The sequence below is a fragment of the Struthio camelus genome, chromosome 6, assembly GCF_040807025.1.
Source record: "Struthio camelus isolate bStrCam1 chromosome 6, bStrCam1.hap1, whole genome shotgun sequence".
NCBI lineage: Eukaryota > Metazoa > Chordata > Aves > Struthioniformes > Struthionidae > Struthio > Struthio camelus.
The window spans coordinates 45,767,120-45,785,957 of NC_090947.1; the positions used below are offsets into that span (position 1 = coordinate 45,767,120).

Consider the following 18,838-nt stretch of genomic DNA (forward strand, 5'->3'; position numbering starts at 1 on the left):
GCTGGCAGAACTGCGGGCGCAGAACCGTCACGCAAAGATTACTGTTAATCATACCACAATAGTTAATCCAGGCTATAGTTCTAACGCTATAGAAGAAACGTACAGCAAAGACCCTTATAGTGGATAAGCAATACATCTAATTACCATATCCTTAGAATAGATGTAATATAAATTTCATTACTCACTTAAAAGTTCTAAAGTTAACAGCATAAACTTGAAGTTGAGTAATTAAGTAATCCTTATATAGACACTTATTAAAGTATTTATACATATTATCTTAAATCTACATCTATCATTTTGCCAATTAAAATTAGGACTTTAATTGCAATTAAGTAATTTAATTGCCAATTGAACAGCAAAATTGCTAAGTGACTAATTTTAATGCCTATTTTAATTACCAATCATGACTGGGGAGGGAGCTAATCAAGCAGTATCAGAGTAATGATGTGAAAAAAAATGGAGAACAAACATTCAAGACTACATGCTTTTAAAAAAGAACTCCAAATTAAATAAATGCAAACACAATTTTATACATGTGGAGAAATGCTGTATTTTGGTATCTAAATACGTGAGCACAAAGAACACATTTAATTAAAAAGAACTGCCAATCTTCCACTAAAGTATTAAATATGAAGTGCCCTTTATACTTTATTTACATGTTAGTCTCACTTAAAAAGTAAACCCGAAACTATGTATGAATGTGAGATTTGAACAAGTGAATGAACAACTTGGCAGGCTGAGCTGCCACAGAGTCGCAATACTTGAAAAAAAAAATATATATATATATATACTTTTATTAGCACATTTAAGAAGGTATTAAAACCCTCTCCAGCACATTACACACAGAAACACTGTAGTCTTAATGAGCCAGAGGCATACATTATATCTAGATCCCCTGAAAAAAAAAAAGTTTAGATTACCGACTGCAATAGCCGTCACATCAAAATGAGACAATATCTTACATGATTTAATACATCACGGGGCAAGATAAACCAGCGAGCGCGGTGGTAACGCAGCGAAGGGCACTAGGACGGGACTCGGGCAGCTGTGACCCCCAGGGCTCGTCGCGGGTGTCCCCGCACGCGCGGGATGCCGGCTCCGCGCCTCTCCCAGATGGACAGCACGGGCACGCGCGCAGTCGTGTAATCGCTAGTCCCGCGCTCCTCGACTGGTGCCTTGAAGGACGTTAACGGTGAACCACAAACGTCTTCCGACGCTGAAATGCACAGTTCAGGTCCGTCTCTAAACATCAACAGAAAAAAGTCATGTTCACGAGGGGCTTCGCCTCTCGCAACAGGATTATTCAGTTTCCAGCTCACGTGAGTAACTTTCCCAGCCGGACCGCGCTGCGGCCCATCCCGTCGGCTGCGCTCTGGAAAACATCTGCTCCTAGGCCTTGCTCAGCTACTGTTATTTTCAGTAACGGGGCAAAAAATCCCGTCGCACCTGGGCGCGAAGGCGGTAAGGAGTTGGGTTCCTGAGGCCCGCTGGGCAGTTCAGACATCAGCAAGCCCAGGGAGAGCGCGGCGGCGGCGGCGGCTGCCGCAGGCCCGTGAGCGGGAGCAAGCCAGCGGGCCGGCGTCGCCGCGACGCAGCCGGGCTCTCTCGGTCCGCAGGGCCGCGGCCTGCCCGCGAGGCTCGCCGGGGCGCGTCGACGCGCTGGCGACGACCTGCACGGACGCGTGGCGCGCAAAGCGGCCGCTTCCTCGGCTCCAGGCAGCCGAGGGTGGCCGGCAGGGAAGAGGAGGAGAAGAGGGATGATGAAGAGGCGGATGCTGGCGGGCGGCCGCGTTGGCGCCGGCCCACGAGCCCACTTCCAGGGCCAACCGCGCCGCGTCTGTAAGCGGACCCGGAGTTTAAGGGAAAAAGCAGCCCGCAGCAGAGGACGTAACGCGGAGCTCCCCTTCCAGGCGGGGGGAGACCCGACGGCACTGCCCGCTTGGCTCCGCTCCCTCCCGAGCGGGAGGCGCAGGCGGAGGGGACGCGGAGCAGGTAGGAGGCGGCAGCCGTTAACGCCGCCGCCGCCGCCTCGCTCCCTCCCTTCCCGCCCGCCCGACCTGGCTCCGCTGAGGCGCCTCTGAGGAGCCCGGCCCGGCCGCGCCGCGCCGCTCCGCACGGCGCCGGGAGGGGCCGCCCCCAACCGCCCCCAACCGCCCCGAGGCCGCCGCGTGCCGCCGGCCGGCGCCTCGGCTCGGCTCGGCGGCGGGCGGACCCCCAGCCCCGGCCCCCCCCGGCCCCCATCCTCGACCTCCCCCGGACCCCAGCTCCCCCCCCGGCCCCCATCCTCGACCCCCCCCGGACCCCCAGCCCCGACCCCATCCTCGACCCCCCCCGGACCCCAGCTCCCCCCCCCGGCCCCCATCCTCGACCCCCCCCGGACCCCCAGCCCCGACCCCATCCTCGACCTCCCCGGACCCCAGCTCCCCCCGCGGCCCCCCTCCTCAACCCCCTCCGGACCCCAGCTCCCCCCGCGGCCCCCATCCTCGACCCCCCCCGGACCTCAGCCCCGACCCCATCCTCGACCCCCCCCAGACCCCAGCCCTGGCCCCCATCCTCGACCCCCCCCCGGACCCCAGCCCCCCCCAGCCCCCCTCCTCAACCCCCTCTGGACCCCAGCCCCCCCCCGGCCCCCATCCTCGACCTCCTCAGACCCCAGCCCCCCCCCGGCCCCCATCCTCGACCCCCCCCGGACCCCAGCCCCCCCCGGCCCCCATCCTCGACCCCCCCAGCACCCCAGCCCCGATCCCATCCTTGACCTCCCCGGACCCCAGCCCCCCCCGACCCCCATCCTCAATCTCCCCCCGGACCCCAGCCCTCCCCCCAGCCCCCATCCTCAACCCCCTCCGGACCCCCAGCCCTGGCCCCCATCCTCGACCCCCCTCCTCCGGCCCCCCCAACCCCCATCCTCGACCTCCCCCGGACCCCCCCCGACCCCCATCCTCGACACCCCCCCCCCGGCCCCCATCCTTGATCCCATCCTTGACCCCCCCCGGACCCCCATCCTCGATGCCCCCCAGACCCACAGCCCCCATCCTCGACCCCCAGCCCCGACCCCCATCCTGGCCCCCATCCTCAACCCCCAGCCCCGACCCCCATCCCCGGCCCCCCCAGCCCCCATCCTCGGCCCCCCCCGGGGCATGGGGCACGGACACCCAGGTCCTGCCCTACCACATGCGCGTGCTGGGGTTTCGCTGGGCCGCGTTTCCTTGAAGCGGCCGAAGCAGTAACCGTGCGGCAGGGGTTATTACCGCTTCTCAAACTTACTGCTCCTTTCCCAGGCCTTCGCCTCCCAGCGACACCAAGAAAGTCGGGGCCGGGAAGGGCAACGGCGAGGCTTCCCCGCGAGTCAGGCAGATCTGCGGCCAGACGCCTGCCGCCGCCTCCTTGCTCCCAACGAAAGCGAGGGTGGACGAGCAGGGCCGCAGCCTTCCCGCTTTTCAAGTCGTTTTGCTGCCGCTAGAAGACTGGAAGGTAAATTAACGCCTTCGTTCTGGGTTTATCATGCGGGCCGAGGAGCTGCGTATAGCTGAGGGGCTCCTGCCTGAGCCTGCGTGGCCGCATGTGGTCGCGTGGACAGACGCGTGCGACCGCCAGCGGCTCGACACCCGTTGCTGGGGCGCGCGGCGCTCGCACCGAGAGCCGGTGTGCTGTGCTGGGAGTTAAAGTTTGGTTCACGTCTAAAAGAGCCCAAACCCTCAGCGATTATTTCCAAGTTCTCTTACTGTTCCCCGCCTTGGTCCTCGTTGTCCTTCTGAGGATGTTGGCAGCAGGTTGCTTCAGCAGAGGGCGGATGACGCCAACAGCCGACGTCCGCCGCCGATTTCCGCAGGCGCCCTCGCAAGGGTCTCTCTTCTCCTCGGCCCGGCCGCTGCCGTGGCCGTGGTGGCCCCGTTAGGCGGGCAGGAGAAGTCAGCGTGGCGAGCGCCGCCCAGAGCGCTCGCGGGGCCTGGGCTGCCCGGTGGCGGAAGGCGGCGGCTGGACGCGTCTCCTAGCAGGCGGCCGTCTTGGGTTCGTGCGTTGTCTCACTGATCGGTTCCAGAAAGCGTTCTGCCAGCTCTGGAAAAAACAAAAAAAAAAGGTCACCTGAGTGATGTATTTCTGTCGTAAACACTCTAAAATGGTATAATTACACTTCGTTTTTTCTGTATTTTGGGTATTAACTGACAAAACACAGGAATCTGACCTAACTTCTTCAAGTGAAATATTTTCGGTTCTGGGTGCCTCTCCCCGTGTTTCTGCGGTCCTTCCCCCTCATGCAGTCCTCAAACATGTATTCTGTGGAACTACTAGACAACAAAAATCCCCCGAAGCTTGCAGAAGTAGAGATGGGAATCGCTGTGCTTGGTAGTATGCTTGTGTTCCTTTCCCCGGCCGCGTCCGTGCTTAGCGAGGACGCGTCCAGTTCAGTACCTCTTGCCCTTGTTGCTTATGTGTCTCACCTCGTGGCACAGCGCAGGTGCTGCTGAGTCTGAGCCAAGGAAAGTGTTTGACACAAAAAAAAAGCTTTTTTTTTTCTTCAGGGTGTTGTTCATTAATTAAAGCCTCCTGACAGCAGCATGAGGTCGTTAAGGGTTTCGTCTCAGGAGCCGTGACCCCTGCGAGCGCGGGTGCTTCCAGGGCGTCGCGGCACCGCCAGCTCCTGCCCCGTGTCCTGCTCGCTTGCATAAAGCGCCGCAGATGTGAGACGTAGTGCAGGAGGAAAGTCTGGGTCAACAAAGTTAGTAGTAAATCTGTATCTGTAATCCTCAGCTAAAAACAATTTGTCAGAGTCTTCTCAGACAATTGCCTGTGGGATAGACACGCTGCCAAATTCATTAAATTTTTGGACTCGTGAATGAACTCATAGCCACAGTGAACGAGCATGACCGTTGTCTCACAATAATATTTACATATGGAGACAAAATGCTTTTAAAGCAGTGGATGTTGGTTCCGTGACGGCGTGTGTTACTTCACTGGCCCTGGTGCTGTTTGTTATGTGCGTTCAGCTGACGTTTGTGGGCTAGCGGCCTGGGCCTTCGAGAGCTTTAAAGTCTCGAGAAAATAATTTTAAATTGGAGAAGGCGTGGCTGTAAGCCTTAAGACCTCCCAAATAGAGCTATTTTGAGTATTTTGCACAATATTTTTGCCAAGCGTTCTATTGCAGACGAGTCGAATGGGAGTTTGGCGCGTGGAGATGATGAGGAGCGGACCCAAACCGCCATGACGTTTGCTGGAGATGTCGTGCGCTGCCTCGCGCTTTAGCTGGAGCTCAGTGGCCCGGTCCGGCTCCCGGAGCAGGTCTGTCCTCGGGAAGGAGCGCGAGGCGGTGGCTCCCACGGCTGGCCGGGGCGCGGGCGGGCGGGCGAGCGGGCAGCACTTCCGTGTCTCACCGGAAGCTGCCGGTGGGGTGACAGTTTGTAAAATACACTGGAATTTCTCAGGTGATGATGTAATTTGCACTCGTTGTTATGAAATCACCGTTATAAAATACAATCACTTCTTGGCAAGAGGGCTGCTAAAACGCTTTTTTTTAACTGCTGAAGTTGCTCGTAGTAATCAACTGAGCAAGATGAGGCGCAGCGAGTTGGAGTTGCGGTTGCGCTGTGTTGCAGTAATCAGAAACTGCGTTATGAGCATTATGGGTTTGTCCAACTGTTCCTATGCAATTGACCTTCTTCTATAACTTAATCTGTGACAGGTGTCAAACAATTAGTAAGTATTAGAATAGAAATTAAAAAAACGCTCATGAGACTTCTGATAATCTTCTGTGTAGGAAAAAAGGTCATGGGCTACTGCACGCTTTCAGAAGTAGTGGTAAAATTAAAACTTAGGGTAGTTACAGACTGGTGAAACTCTTCTTCGTGTATCTGACTATAGCTATCATTAGAGGTTAATGGCAGGGAGAATAAACCCATTAATGCAGGATGTTAATTGAAAACAGGACTTGTGTAGAGAATGGAATTCGTAATTATGAAAACAGTTATTAAAATATCATTTTGTTTTGTTAAATGCCTGACTTGAGTATAGAGCATGAAGGAGTTGCATTTAAAGAAGTTAATTTCCAGTGCTTTAAAAAAGGAGGTCTACGCTGAAAGTGATTTACCAATTGTTAAGGCCTTGTTTTTTAATTATCAGTGTTAAAAAGTTCCTTTAGAGTATCAGTTGAAACTTATTTTTACCTTCATTAAGAAATTCAATGTACTTATATGTAGATTCTGTTGCTTGTCAAGGCTTTTAGCTTTATTTGGAGTTTTGCTCTTGGTATTGCTGTGGTGTTGGGATCACAGCTACCGCTTCGGCTTTAAAAGGGCTCCTGGATAGCTTTTTTGACTTACCATTTTGGCTTTTTCCAGGAGACTGTGGGTCTTACGCAGGGCTGCGGGAGCGGGAAGGGCTTTCGCAGCGGTGCTTCCGCCGGGGCAGGCGCGCCGAGCTGGAGGGGGCTCGCGGGCACCGGGTCTGCGCTCGCGCCCCTCTGCCGCCGCGTGCTGACCCGGCGCCCCACAGCTCCCGCTGCTGTGCCTCAGCCTCGGTGCTTGGCTGCCGCTTTGGCATCGAGGGGACCCGCAGGCCAGCAGCCGCGCGCCCGTTTCCCGGAGGGATGCGGGCACCTGGCCAGAGGCAGGAGAAACGGCGAGGAACGTTTTGGTGGGAGAAAGCGCTGGTTAGGGCTGGGCACGGGTAACGCGGCACACGCCGTTGGCAAAGCGCTGGTGGCCTCATCTGCAGCGCCACTATCTACGGTGGGAACACGCAGGCTTAAACTTGTTAATCTAAGTATTCGCTGGATGGTTTATGTGCATGTAGACGAGCATGTAATTTGCTTGTATGCCATGCGCTGCGGTTGTGACGGGAAGCGTCACCGCTGCAATTACTGTCAGTGCCGAGCGGTGGTCCTCTGTCAGGCGCTGCTTCTGCCCTCCTGCTAGTTGTCTGCCGTAGCAGCGTGGAGCATCCGAGATACCGGCACAAACATTTCAGCAACACGCACTCTATCCTGCAGCTTCGGTGTAGCCCTAAGGTATCACGGCAGAAAGTGAAACTTTAAAAATAACATAATGAAAAATCCGTGTTTTTCTGTCCCTCCGTGACTTGCCAAGCAAGGCTCGCTAAGGTTCCTTTGTCCCTGCAGCGTTCTGCTTTCAGCAAGATTCAGCCTGTACTTAGTGCAAATATAGGAGTTAACGTATATTCAGTGGTAAACAAAGACTACGCTTACTGTATGCAATCAATAAAATAATTATGGAAAAACAGGCAAGTAATAATATACGATAAATAATACAGTCTTTGCAACATTTGAAACACAGTAAGTAATAAACACGGATCTGAGAAAAGAGTATTAAGTAAAGATATTTGAATTATAGTTTAATTTGCACACAGAAATAAGGAAAAACTTTTTTTTCAGTTTTAATTAAATGGGATTTGCTTCTTCAATATATAAAAATAGATAAAAGCCGAGGTAAAAACTGAATCCCATTGAGAGTACTAGTGCATAAAAATATATCATTTTTGGATCAGAGACCCTTAATAACAACAAATATTATAAAGAGAGAAATCAAAACTGTGCTGTATACTCACCACATTGTTCAATACAAAAGCCAACAAAATTAGCCCGTATTGGTGTGATAAGCAGGAAGAAATATATTAGTTTCCAGATCACAACATTTCAGTACAAGATACTGAAAAACCAAGTCAAATTTTATATCGGTCAGATTCCTATTAAATTAGTACATATTTTTCAGCAAGAAAATCTACAGAACTGGCCCCTATTAACATATTGATTATTAAAGGTAAATATATTGCTTTCTGGTTCACAGAAATCCAGAGGGAAAAGCTAACTGAAAGCGCGTGCGTTCAGCCTGGCTGGAATCGGACCGGGTGCTGAGCGCCACCGGGCGCACGAGGGCGCGGGAACAGGTCCCGGACGGGCTGGCGTGGGCAGCTGGGCTGAGCCACAGGCTCTGAAGATCAAACTCATCCTCCAGCTCGTGCACCGACCACGGTGGTGGGGGCTCAGGTCCCTGTTCGCTGGAGCATCTTCAGCAGCGGTGACCAAGGGGAGCCGGTCCCCCGCGGGGGACGTTCCTGCGTTCCCGTCTCCAGCGGCAGGAGGAGCCGGGCCAGTCCCATGGCCGATGGGGGCCTGTTTCACCTGCAGGTGCCGCAGGTTGTGCGAGAAGAGCGGTCATGGTGTAATAGCCCCCCTGCCGGGACTGCTCAAGGACACGCAGGTGATTACTTGAATAAGCATAAATCAGAGTAGGAAAAGATAAACAAGAGAGAGCAAATTCACTGTTGGAGAGAGAGGCACTGGATAAGCCAGGATTTTATTACACTTTAGCACCCTTCTTTAACAGTGTGTCTTCTAAGGTTTAGGATCTGCACTGTTTCGCTGATGAAAAAATCTCCGCTGCTGTAAATGGAATTAGTGTGGATTAATAACAGAGGAAGGAAGGGGCTGTTTTTTTGATCGAAAGTCTTTGGGCTGTAAGACTCGGTCATGCTTCTGTTAAAACGGGTAACTTTGACTTGAAGGGACGAGACTCGGTTCTGGGGTTTCGTGGGAATTTGAAATTGTTTTATTAAGGTTTCTAAAGAAGTAATTTAATCTTCCTTATTTACCTGAAATAATGTGTTTGTAAAAATGTATTCTTCATAATGATAGCTCTGTATGAAGAAGCTGCTCAACACACGCTGTAATTAAGTGTCTTGTATGTCTAATTATTGCTCAGCCATACATCAAGGTACTTTGACACTGCGAACTCGCAGCAGACTAGACTAGCATTTAAGAAAATTTGTAGACCAGTGAAAACCCCTTGATAAATGTGACCAGTAACGTATCTATTAGAGAAGTAAGTCTGCATTTTTGTTATACCAGCAGTATACTCTAGCTTAGCTTGTAGCAGGTAGCGCCTGGGAAACCAGTTTGGGAGTTATATTCGGTGGGAATTAGAGCAGGAATTAACTGGCTGTGCTGGCATATTGAAAAACAAACAAACAAACCAAGGCACTTGACCCTACCTTACATGATCCTTACTGTCACGGTTAATGCCGTCGGGATGAACACAGCCAGCAGAGGAGAAGAGATGATTCTCAGGAGTAACGTGTGCAGGAGTGGGTAGAATGGAGGATGAGGTGAAGAGCGGGAGGGAATGTTTGTGTGAATGTGAAGGAGGAAGAAAAATGGGGGAAAAAAAATCTGTCCGTAGACAGCGAGGTGGAATATGCAGGTCTGCTCACTTTCATTATCAGTACAGCCATCAGCTACCGAGACGTTCATTTGATGAAGGGATCAGAGGAATACTTGGAAAAAACCTTCAGCTTGAGGCCTAAGTTAAGTGTTGATATTAATAGCATGTTTAATTATGAGTGAAATCCAAATCAGATAAGCCTGGGAAGGTAAAATGAAGGGGAAAATTTGCCATGAGAGTTTCTGATTAATAAGTAAAATACAATTAACTCCTCTCGATAAATGGAAAAAGCATCAAACATTACCACCAGCGTTTTGGCAGAGCTACCTGAACGTGGCTGGACAGGAGCTGGTTTGTGGCCAGCGCGCGGCGCAGGGAGGAGCAGCCCGTGCCTCTCGGTCCTGATTGCGTATCCATTGCCTGTGATTTTATGATTTGGTGTTGAAAGTACTCTGAGCCTACGTAAACAAGGCACTGGGGCAACTTTTCACTCTGTATGCAAATAGAGTTGATTTTTTGGTGGATCCTGTGCTTAACAGTTGGATTTCCCTGTGCGTTACGCAGGAGGACGAGCAGCCTGACTCACGTTGATGCTAGCACCTAAAACCTCGGACTGAAGTGTCTAGCACTGCAAAGTTTCAGTCTTTCTGTAGATACCTACTGTGGGCCTAAGTCCTTTCTAAGTTCCTCTGTTTCATTACTGCTTGAATTTCAAGGATGTAGGGTAAGAAGATAATAGTTCAGGATCTTGCTTTTTCCAGGCATTACGTATTATTACTACTTTGATTTCAGCTCCTGAGTCAAAAATACTTCTTCCTTCTTCACTGAATATAGAGACTGAATTGACATAGTCTTTTTTTGGTGCTGCTTTCTGCTTCTGAGTAATCTCTTCTTTCACAGTCTTAGCATCATAGCAGGATAGAAGGGTTAACTTCAAGGTCCATTGAAGGAGTTACTGCAACATAAATTGGTTTGTCTTCCATGAATTGAACTTGAGGCCCGTTGTATAATATCCCTTACAGGAATTTGTGAACCTGAGTGATAGCAGCAAACTCTTGTCCTGAGGGTTTCTCAGTTATTCGTGTGCCTGACATACACTCCCAGTGAGATTTTCCCTTTGCTCTTTTTTTTTTTTTTTAATATAAAATTCTTGTTGTCCTTCGGCGTATGCTGCTTTTTAACAGCTTATTTTTAAGCTCATTTCCTGTAACATAGCTGACTGGCAACAGCACCCCGGCAGGATGTGAAAGATGTCTTCTAGATGCTGTTCTAAGACAGTATTTTGTTAATCTATTTGCACTTGCACAGAGGAATAAAGCAGTTATTCTGATATTTTTGATATCGCTAAACAATACTGAAATGAGATAAAATTTAAAGCTTCTATTTTCCTCTCAGGCCGAGAGTAGCCGTGTATTAGAATTTAAATCCAACCATACCCTGCAGGAGTTACCAACAGTAGCCCTTATTTTGTTTTCCTGTGCCAGGGAGTCTTGGTAAAGAAGTCCATTTTTCCATATGGGTCAAAAAAGTGAAAAAAGAATGATTTACATGAGAAGGCTCATGATTTCTGAGGGGAAAAATACTGAGTGTATCAGTCTCCTGCTTGGCAGAGGAGGCAAAGGGAGTAGTGATTTCCGGGGGGGGGAAAAAAAAAAAGGAAACCTGTGTTGCTTAAAAAAAAAACCCAAAATGCCATGTTTCTCAAATGAGCTTTGAGGTGGAAGGAAAACTGTGGCCACTTAACTGCTAAAGGTACAAAATTAAGACTTTGGCAAAGCTGTGCTGTGGCTGGGTGCGTAGCTGCTGCCCCCAGGGGAAGGTCTCTGAGTTGCCGAGGTTTGCTTTCTAAGGTTCTGGGTAAGGATTACTTTTAAGGGGTCTGTGTCAGCCCGCCGAGCCTGGGTCCACCTAACTACCTCGCATGGCGCTTAGCGGCTGCTGGGGATGTTCGGGTATATACCAGGCACTATTTCACGTGCTAAACGTTCCTATGCGCTGTAATTATTAGACTACCAGACCAAGTACCATTTTAATTCCTCTGCTCGTGTGAGCTGGGCTACTTGTAGTTTGACTGTACATTTAAAACTCAGTTAAGAAACCTGAACTGCCTCAAAAGTAATGACTATGTGCCAACAGAATAAGGTGTACAGAGAAGAGGCTAGCAGAGGTGCAGCTGGAGCGGGTTGTCCCACTGGTTCAAGCACCTGATGCTGAACTACCCAAGAGCGTCTTCTGTAACGCTTGAAGTTCGGTGTGTTCTCTCCAGTGGTCAGCCTTTAGAAATGTAAAGAAAAATGAATGAGCCAGAGGTGGCACTTCTGTTCATAGCTGGAAGCTTGATGTTTATGACAAAAGTTTTATGATTCTTTAATTATATTTGAGGCAACTTGCCCCCTCTAGCAGAAGAAAAGGGACCAAATAGACTGTAGGAAAGAAAAGCCTTAATCAGTTTAACTTATTTTGTCCTTGCAGGAATTGAACCTTTTGGCTGTATTAGAAGTCAGCATTATACAGAAAAGAAATTGTTGGCTCTGGTAATCCACAGTGATGAACAATCATTGTGAAGTGTAGAAAAGTACGTGTTAATACGAGGTTACATCCCCAGTCAGTGTGGCTGTATACAGTTGCACCATAGGCTTAAAGAGCTACCAGCCTCATCCTGTAATGTCTCAGAATTATTTATTTCAAGAAATTACCTTTATTTTGTCTGAGAAAACGTTTCTGTTTTGGATTCCAGATGTAATCGGAAAAGCACAAGCATACGGAAGCAAGAGATTCCCTTTGAGAATAGGGAGCATTGGAAACTGAAATTCTCTGTAGGAATCTGAAGTAAGAATTGTGCTTGATTCAAGATGTATCATTTTTTACTATTGCAATGATGAGTATGAGCTTTCCCCTCTTGTTGCCAGCAGGTCAAGGGAGGTGATCCTGCCCCTCTACTCAGCCCTGGGGAGGCCTCACCTGGAGTCCTGTGTCCAGTTCTGGGCTCCCCAGTGCAAGAGAGACATGGCACTCCTGGAGAGAGTCCAGCGGAGGGCTACCAAGATGATTAGAGGGCTGGAGCACCTCTCCTATGAAGAAAGACTGCAAGAGCTGGGCCTGTTCAGCCTGGAGAAGAGAAGATTGAGAGGGGATCTCATCAACGTGTACAAGTATCTGCAGGGGGAGTGTCAAGAGGATGAGGCCAGCCTCTTCTCCGTGGTGCCCAGCGACAGGACAAGAGGCAACGGGCACAAACTGAACCACAGGCAGTTCCATCTGAACCTGAGAAAAAACTTCTTCACTGTGAGGGTGACAGAGCACTGGAACAGGTTGCCCAGAGAGGTAGTGGAATCTCCTTCGCTGGAGATATTCAAAACCCGTCTGGATGTGATCCTGGGCAATATGCTCTAGGTGACCCTGCTTGAGCAGGGGGGTTGGACTAGATGATCTCCAGAGGTCCCTTCCAACCTAAACGATTCTGTGATTCTGTGATTTCAGGCAATTGGAAAAGATCCTAATTAATATTTGTAGTGATGTTGTGGTTCAGATTAGGCTAATGAGCACGTTACTTATCACCAGTAGGTGATGTTTCAATTGAGATACATATTTCCAAAAGTTTTCCAGGAACGACAAAGAACGTTTGTTCCAACACAAAGCTCATATCTCTTCCTGAAAAATATGACTTTTAGCAAGCAAACTGAAAAATAAAGTTTCTTTTTCCTGTGTGGCATGTTTCTGTGTGCTGAGGACAGAGTGAGAGCTGCAAACTTGGAATAAAGTTCATAGAATAAGTCAATGCTGTTAAAAATAATAGTAAATAATGCTGTATTTTTACAGAGTTAAGACAAAACAGTTTGCAGAGTGTTTTAGTCAGGTGTTCTCTGATCAAATATGAAGCGTCCTATTAAATGTGTCCTATCCTAACGAGAATGCTGTCTTGATTTCCAAATCAGCCTCTGTCTTTGGCTTCACAGGTAGGGTGTAAATTAAAGGCCTGTAAAAAACAAAAACAAAAACCCAGTGGCATTTAACCATCTGGAAGCTTTGGCGTTATCGTCTATGTAAACCTGTATAACTATGCTTTGTTTCTGAGTTTTACAACAAAATTTCTGTTTGCATCAAATCCTGTAATGCTAATTTTCCTCGCTTATTAAGTTGAAGAAGAGTTGAAGTTCCTTTTATTAAGTCATTGAGACTTCAACCTGCTTCCTGAGGGCTAAATTTGGCTGAGGGAACCATTGTAATATTGTGTAATTAATTTGCCAGTCAAATAATTTCTGCGGGGCTATAATTTACTTATCTGTCTGCAGCCCTAATGAATCTTCCAGTTCAGTGCTTTATTCCTGTTTTCTGCTTTTTTATCTCCTTTTTTTTGACTCTGACTTTCACGATCCTTTAATATGGGCCGATTGTTAACCTTGTATTTTTGGGATCTTCTTATGCTATTCTCACCAGCAATGTTAAAAAACAACTACATACCTAGAGTCTGTAGTAGGCATAGTATGAATGTGAACTAATTGAAGACTTCTTGCTTTATTCCTCCATCTCAGGTGAGCCGCCACGACAAATAAGGGCGTGAATTCAATAAAAATCAAAGATGTGAAAATACAGGAGAAAGTGATGTGTATTTTGAGGCTTTAAGATTGTAACTTCCATTCGATCTCAGTGTAACATATGTGCAAAAGTTCCTAATAGTTACTCTGAGCACTATATTCCTTGATTAATGGCACTAGATAAATACCATTCACTAAATGTAAAAGTTGACTAATTTTTGAGTTGTTTAACTTTTCAAATTGTTCACAAGTCTGTCCTAGTTTTTTTCCAATACATTTATTATTTTAAAAAGGTTTGGCAAGTGCCACAAGTAAGCAGTTGATGTGTTATTGATTGTCCATGATATTTGTCAGTTTAGTTAGTGTTTCTGATCTCTGACAGAAATTTTTTCTGAAGAAGGAGAGGAATGTTAAAGTACAAATAACATTTGTGTGGGTTTGTGAATATTCTGCACTGACTCGTTTGGGTACCTGCAAATGAATGGGCAGTAGGATAGAAGAAAAGTAACTTCTTCATAGAAGAAAAGTAACTTTAGCTATTTATTTATAAATCTTTGCCTTTATCACAGGCTCTAGCAATTGGTCAAGACTTGTAAGACGCTGTACACATACTGTTTAGTGTCAACAAATTAGGAAAGATGGCACTTGCTGTGAATAAAGATCTTGTTCAGGCCAGGCAGTTTTATACTTGGGTAAGGCAATAAATTCGTATGGTTGAACTGGATCAATGAAATGGATACCTTTCAAATATTTGTGTTATACTGCTATCTTTCAGTTTTGTATTTTATTGAATTAAGGTATTTATTTCAAGAAGGAATTTTGATTGCAAACATTTAGTCCTGGGAACAAGTGCAATCATAGAATATTGCATCAGAAAGAAATTCCTAGCTCTTAAGAATTTTATTGTAATCCTTCTTATGAAGCTTATACATAGGTAACTTTGAAACTGAACTCTTTTCAGACTCAATTATAGAGATCCATCAGCAAATCTTGGAGAAAGATCGCCGTGGAAAATATAGAGCGAGTTTAAGAGTGTAGCTAATGAGAATCGAAGAAAATGCGAAAATTGGATTAGATTAAATGAAAACCATTTTCTCAGGGACAGTTGAGGCCTCCCTTAAACAAGTACAACGTTTGTGAGGTACCAGGAATGAGTTAATCCTAACAAGGAATGTAGGGAAACTGCTAGATAATAGAGTGACATTGTTTTTCCCTGATGTCAGCATAGAAACCCAAACACAAAGAGGTGAATGTAGTCCTATGAGAGAGCTGTTGAGAAAGCTGAATGTTGAGTTTGTGTTGTGGCATCCAGCAAAATTAAAAACTATTCTGCACACTATGACAGCGTATTTCCTGGAACCAGGGGTTGCTTGCAGACATCTGGACAAGACTGACGCTATGGGGGATATTGAGAAGAATCATGAGATATGCGTGTGGCATCACTGGGAATTGCAGTGCTGCTATGGCAGCAAAAGTATTAGATTTGTGCTTTCTGAAGTTTTAAAAACGTTCAGTATTGAGAGGTTTGAGTCTACCACCAAGTAGATTTACAGCCATATATGGATGGGTTTGTTTTACTTTATAGTTTAATATAAGGCGTCTTATTTCCTCCCGTAGGATCCACATTCTAGCCTGAATGGTTCCATTTATTCTATATTTGGTAAGTGATGGTCTAGAGGGTATTTGGATCTAGTTGCAATAGAGATACTGTTTCACTTTAATATCAGCTGCCCACAGCCTCCTGTACTGTTAACACAGGAATATTAATTAAATACTTGCTCTTCTCAGCAATTTGAATGTACTCTTGTCTTGATCCAGCTCCCAAACAGGAAGTCTCACAACGGTCTTGATTGTCCATCGAAGCTGAAAAATCTGTGAAGGCATAGTAATAGCTGTATTATTCATTTTCTGCTGTTCTGAAATCTATGGAAAGGTAAACGAAAGGAGAGAAATGTGAGGAAAAGGTTTTAAATAGCTTTTTTTTACTTTGAGTGGTTGGTATTAACATGCTCTGCACCCCGGACTCGTTGGTACTAGCCATTGTTGTTCTGTGCTTTTCCTTAACAGACAAATCAAGCAGTTTGTACATTGTGTTAACTATGAAAATCAAATTCAGTAACTTCTAGAAGGCTGCTCTATGAAATCTGCTGTGTTGAAGACAGGCAAGCTATTATATGCTATTTTCTGACAGGGTAGAAAAATGAGAGTCATTTCAAAATCTGGAACAGCAGAGGAAGAGTGTTCGGTGGCAGAGTCCTCATCATCGCAGGGTGCGTTGACATTTGTGTACAGCTGTTTGTGATAATGTTATTATATTATAAAAGTATAAATGAAACGCAATATAGTATCGGGTAGCCATGCTGTGGAGAGAATAGCACCTATTATGAGGTGGGAGACAGTGCTTAGATTCTGAAAGTACACCTGGAGGGAAAGTGGGACCCCAGATAGTTCCCACTAACGCTGATGGAAGCTGCTGATTTTGCTGGGAATGTGCAATCAAAGTTCAAGCTTGGGTTCTTTTTCTTTTAGTCTTGAGAGTCTAAACCATCCAAGTCCATGCTTAGATAGGAGAAAAAAATCCTACAGGAGCTGCGTGATGTTATCTAATGACTTACTTGACAACTTGGAAGCTGCAGATAACGTTAGGAAAATCTGAGACTAAACAAGGTGTACTGCAGATGAGGTGTGTGTTCATACAAGGAATCATTGCGTATTTTTACAGGTAGAAATAAGGAGGAGTTGGTTAAAATCCATTTTAAATGAAAAAAACATTGTGAGTCTTGAATTCTTATAAGAGGAAAAAACCAGTGGAGTTAAAGGGACTCAAGTCACTGTGGACTAGTACTTTCCCTGGTCGTGAGTGGCCTTGTCCCGAGCCCTAGCGAGACCTGGCCACGCACAGATGACGTTCCCTGCCTGGTGCGATGGCGGCACAGCGGCTCCCCTCCCCGTTGACCGCCCCGAGCCTGCCCCCTCTTCCCGGGGGCAACAGCGGCTCTTCCCTGTCGGGTGCGTTTGCTCGGGCCGTATTTGGCACCTTCTCCCCCTGCTGCCTTTTTAAGGCCCTGGGCTCTGACCAGCTCTTCCTTCTCTTTCCAGATCCTACGTACAGACTGGGTGGCCTAACTAATAAACTCGTGGAAAGCTGGAGAAAGGGGAGCCCTGCTAGGGGTAAGTCTTGGTTCTGCGTGCTCCTCCTGCCTCTTGGCAGTTCCAGGCTCGGCAGTGACAGTGGCGCGTTTCGTGCCGGCAGGGCTTGGCAGGGACCTGGTCTAAGAGATCTGGCAGCCTGTTCCCGGTACACCATCAGTCTAGCTGAGCTGTGGAAGCAGGAGGGGTTATTTTATTCCTGTGCGAGGGACACTCGGAAATCGTGAGTCTAACAGCGTCCGGAGGAGCTGGCCGGAGGAGCTGCGCGTGGAGCGCAGTGACCCATCACGGCCGACCAGGTGGGCACAGGGGCTCGCTCTGCCGCCGGGGGAAAGGGGGTTAGAGCAAGTTACAGCCCTGCCCGTTTGAGCTGGACAACTGTTGCTGGAAAACACCCGTTTAGCAGTTACCGTGGCTCCATCACCGCTCTAGAAAGACTGAAATGAGGTGTGCGTTACCAGCTTCCCTCCCCGACAGCAGCAAACTCCAGGCCGGAAGCTCGCTGAAGCACGGCAGAGGCCTCACGCCGTAGCTGTCAACGTGGTTTAAAAGCTAGAGGGTTTTTTCTCTTCAGAGAAACGGAAGCGTGTTATTATTGGTTTAATGAATAAAATAGTAACCAGGGAGTGAGCGCTGAGATCAGCGACTGAGCCACGTTCTGGCTTGGCCGTTGCGCTATTCTTGCAATGAATGCCGTTGGATTACCTTGTGCACGGCCTTACTTAGGCTTTTCAATCTGCGTGAAGCACTTAGTTAATCCTGTGTTACAAAAGTGGTGCGCGGGGTCTGTTTGTTTGGTGGCTGCGGTTTGGAAGGAGCGACGGGCGAGCGCGCACGGTCGGCCGCCGGCCGGGCCGGGGCGCAGCCGCCGCTCTCATAGCGCGCGGCGAGAGGGCGCCCCAGCCGGGGATGTAGCTCAGTGGTAGAGCGCGCGCTTCGCATGTGTGAGGTCCCGGGTTCAATCCCCGGCATCTCCAGCGGCTCTTTTTTTTTTTCCCCCCCCCTTTTTCTTTTTTCTTCCTTCCTCTCTCTCCTCCCCCGCCCCGCGCGTAGGGGCCGCCGTTTCGCCCGGCCGGCAGCGGCACCGCCGCCCCGGTAGCAGCGTGCCGAGCCGGGGGCCGCCGAGGCAGTGCGCGGCCCCCGGCTCTGCTTCTGGCCGCCCTGCAGCTGTGCGGGGGCAAAGGCAAAAAACACAGCGGTGCTCCCGCTGCACAGCGGGCTGGTTTTCGGCCCCAAAAGGGGAACTGCATTGGCCGGGAATCGAACCCGGGCCTCCCGCGTGGCAGGCGAGAATTCTACCACTGAACCACCAATGCGAGCTCTGCAGAGTGCTTGGCCGGGGCCTCCCTACAGCGTTACCCACCACGGGCTGTGGGTTTGGTTTATGCTCCCCCCCCCCCCAGCTCCATGTTCACAATCAGTTTTTAAGCTGTCACTTTCCAGAAAAAAAAATTGTTACAGAAAGTTAGTAATATTTGTACACATTTTTGCTCTAAAGGAAAACACCTGCAGATTTTTACAATAAATCCATTATCGTTTAGACTTAAAAGCTTTCCGAGTAAGTAACAATAAGTGTATGATTGTTCCTTTTATGTACCACAATTGCTTGACTTTGCTGGAGGAAGCCACTATCTGAGGGTTTAGAGATTCACATGGTCTATTAATAAAGTAATCATGATGGCTACAATGCATCAACTTACATCTTTATTTTGTCAGTTGATGCAATATTATGAATTCTGATCTTCCAGTACAACAATATAGCATTGCACAGTGATGATGTATCAGTAAAATGCCATTGTTTGCACTGTGACGTAAGGATGTCATTTTCTAATTCAAATTATGTAAAAGATTGACTTTTAGTGTGTCTTGGACAAGCTCCCAAGAACAGCCATGCATGAGACAGAGCTCAAGGGAATGCAACGTTGCATGTTTCACATCAAGAGGAAAATAAGGCCTATATCTATAGATAGATAGATATGAAGA

The 18,838-nt window shown here is 48.1% G+C and overlaps 1 long non-coding RNA gene and 2 other non-coding genes across 3 annotated transcripts; 2 read left to right on the forward strand and 1 right to left on the reverse strand.

The window, feature by feature from the left end:
* The first annotated feature begins 1,544 nt into the window (after nucleotides 1-1,544).
* Nucleotides 1,545-13,159, forward strand: LOC138067683 (uncharacterized). Its single transcript, XR_011142027.1, has 5 exons — nucleotides 1,545-1,992; nucleotides 3,279-3,471; nucleotides 7,797-8,210; nucleotides 11,908-11,999; nucleotides 12,080-13,159. It is a non-coding gene; the product is annotated as an uncharacterized lncRNA (long non-coding RNA).
* Nucleotides 13,160-17,760: 4,601 nt separating this feature from the next.
* Nucleotides 17,761-17,832, forward strand: TRNAA-CGC (transfer RNA alanine (anticodon CGC)). The gene has a single exon. It is a non-coding gene; the product is annotated as a tRNA-Ala (tRNA).
* Nucleotides 17,833-18,100: 268 nt separating this feature from the next.
* Nucleotides 18,101-18,171, reverse strand: TRNAG-GCC (transfer RNA glycine (anticodon GCC)). The gene has a single exon. It is a non-coding gene; the product is annotated as a tRNA-Gly (tRNA).
* Nucleotides 18,172-18,838: the final 667 nt, after the last annotated feature.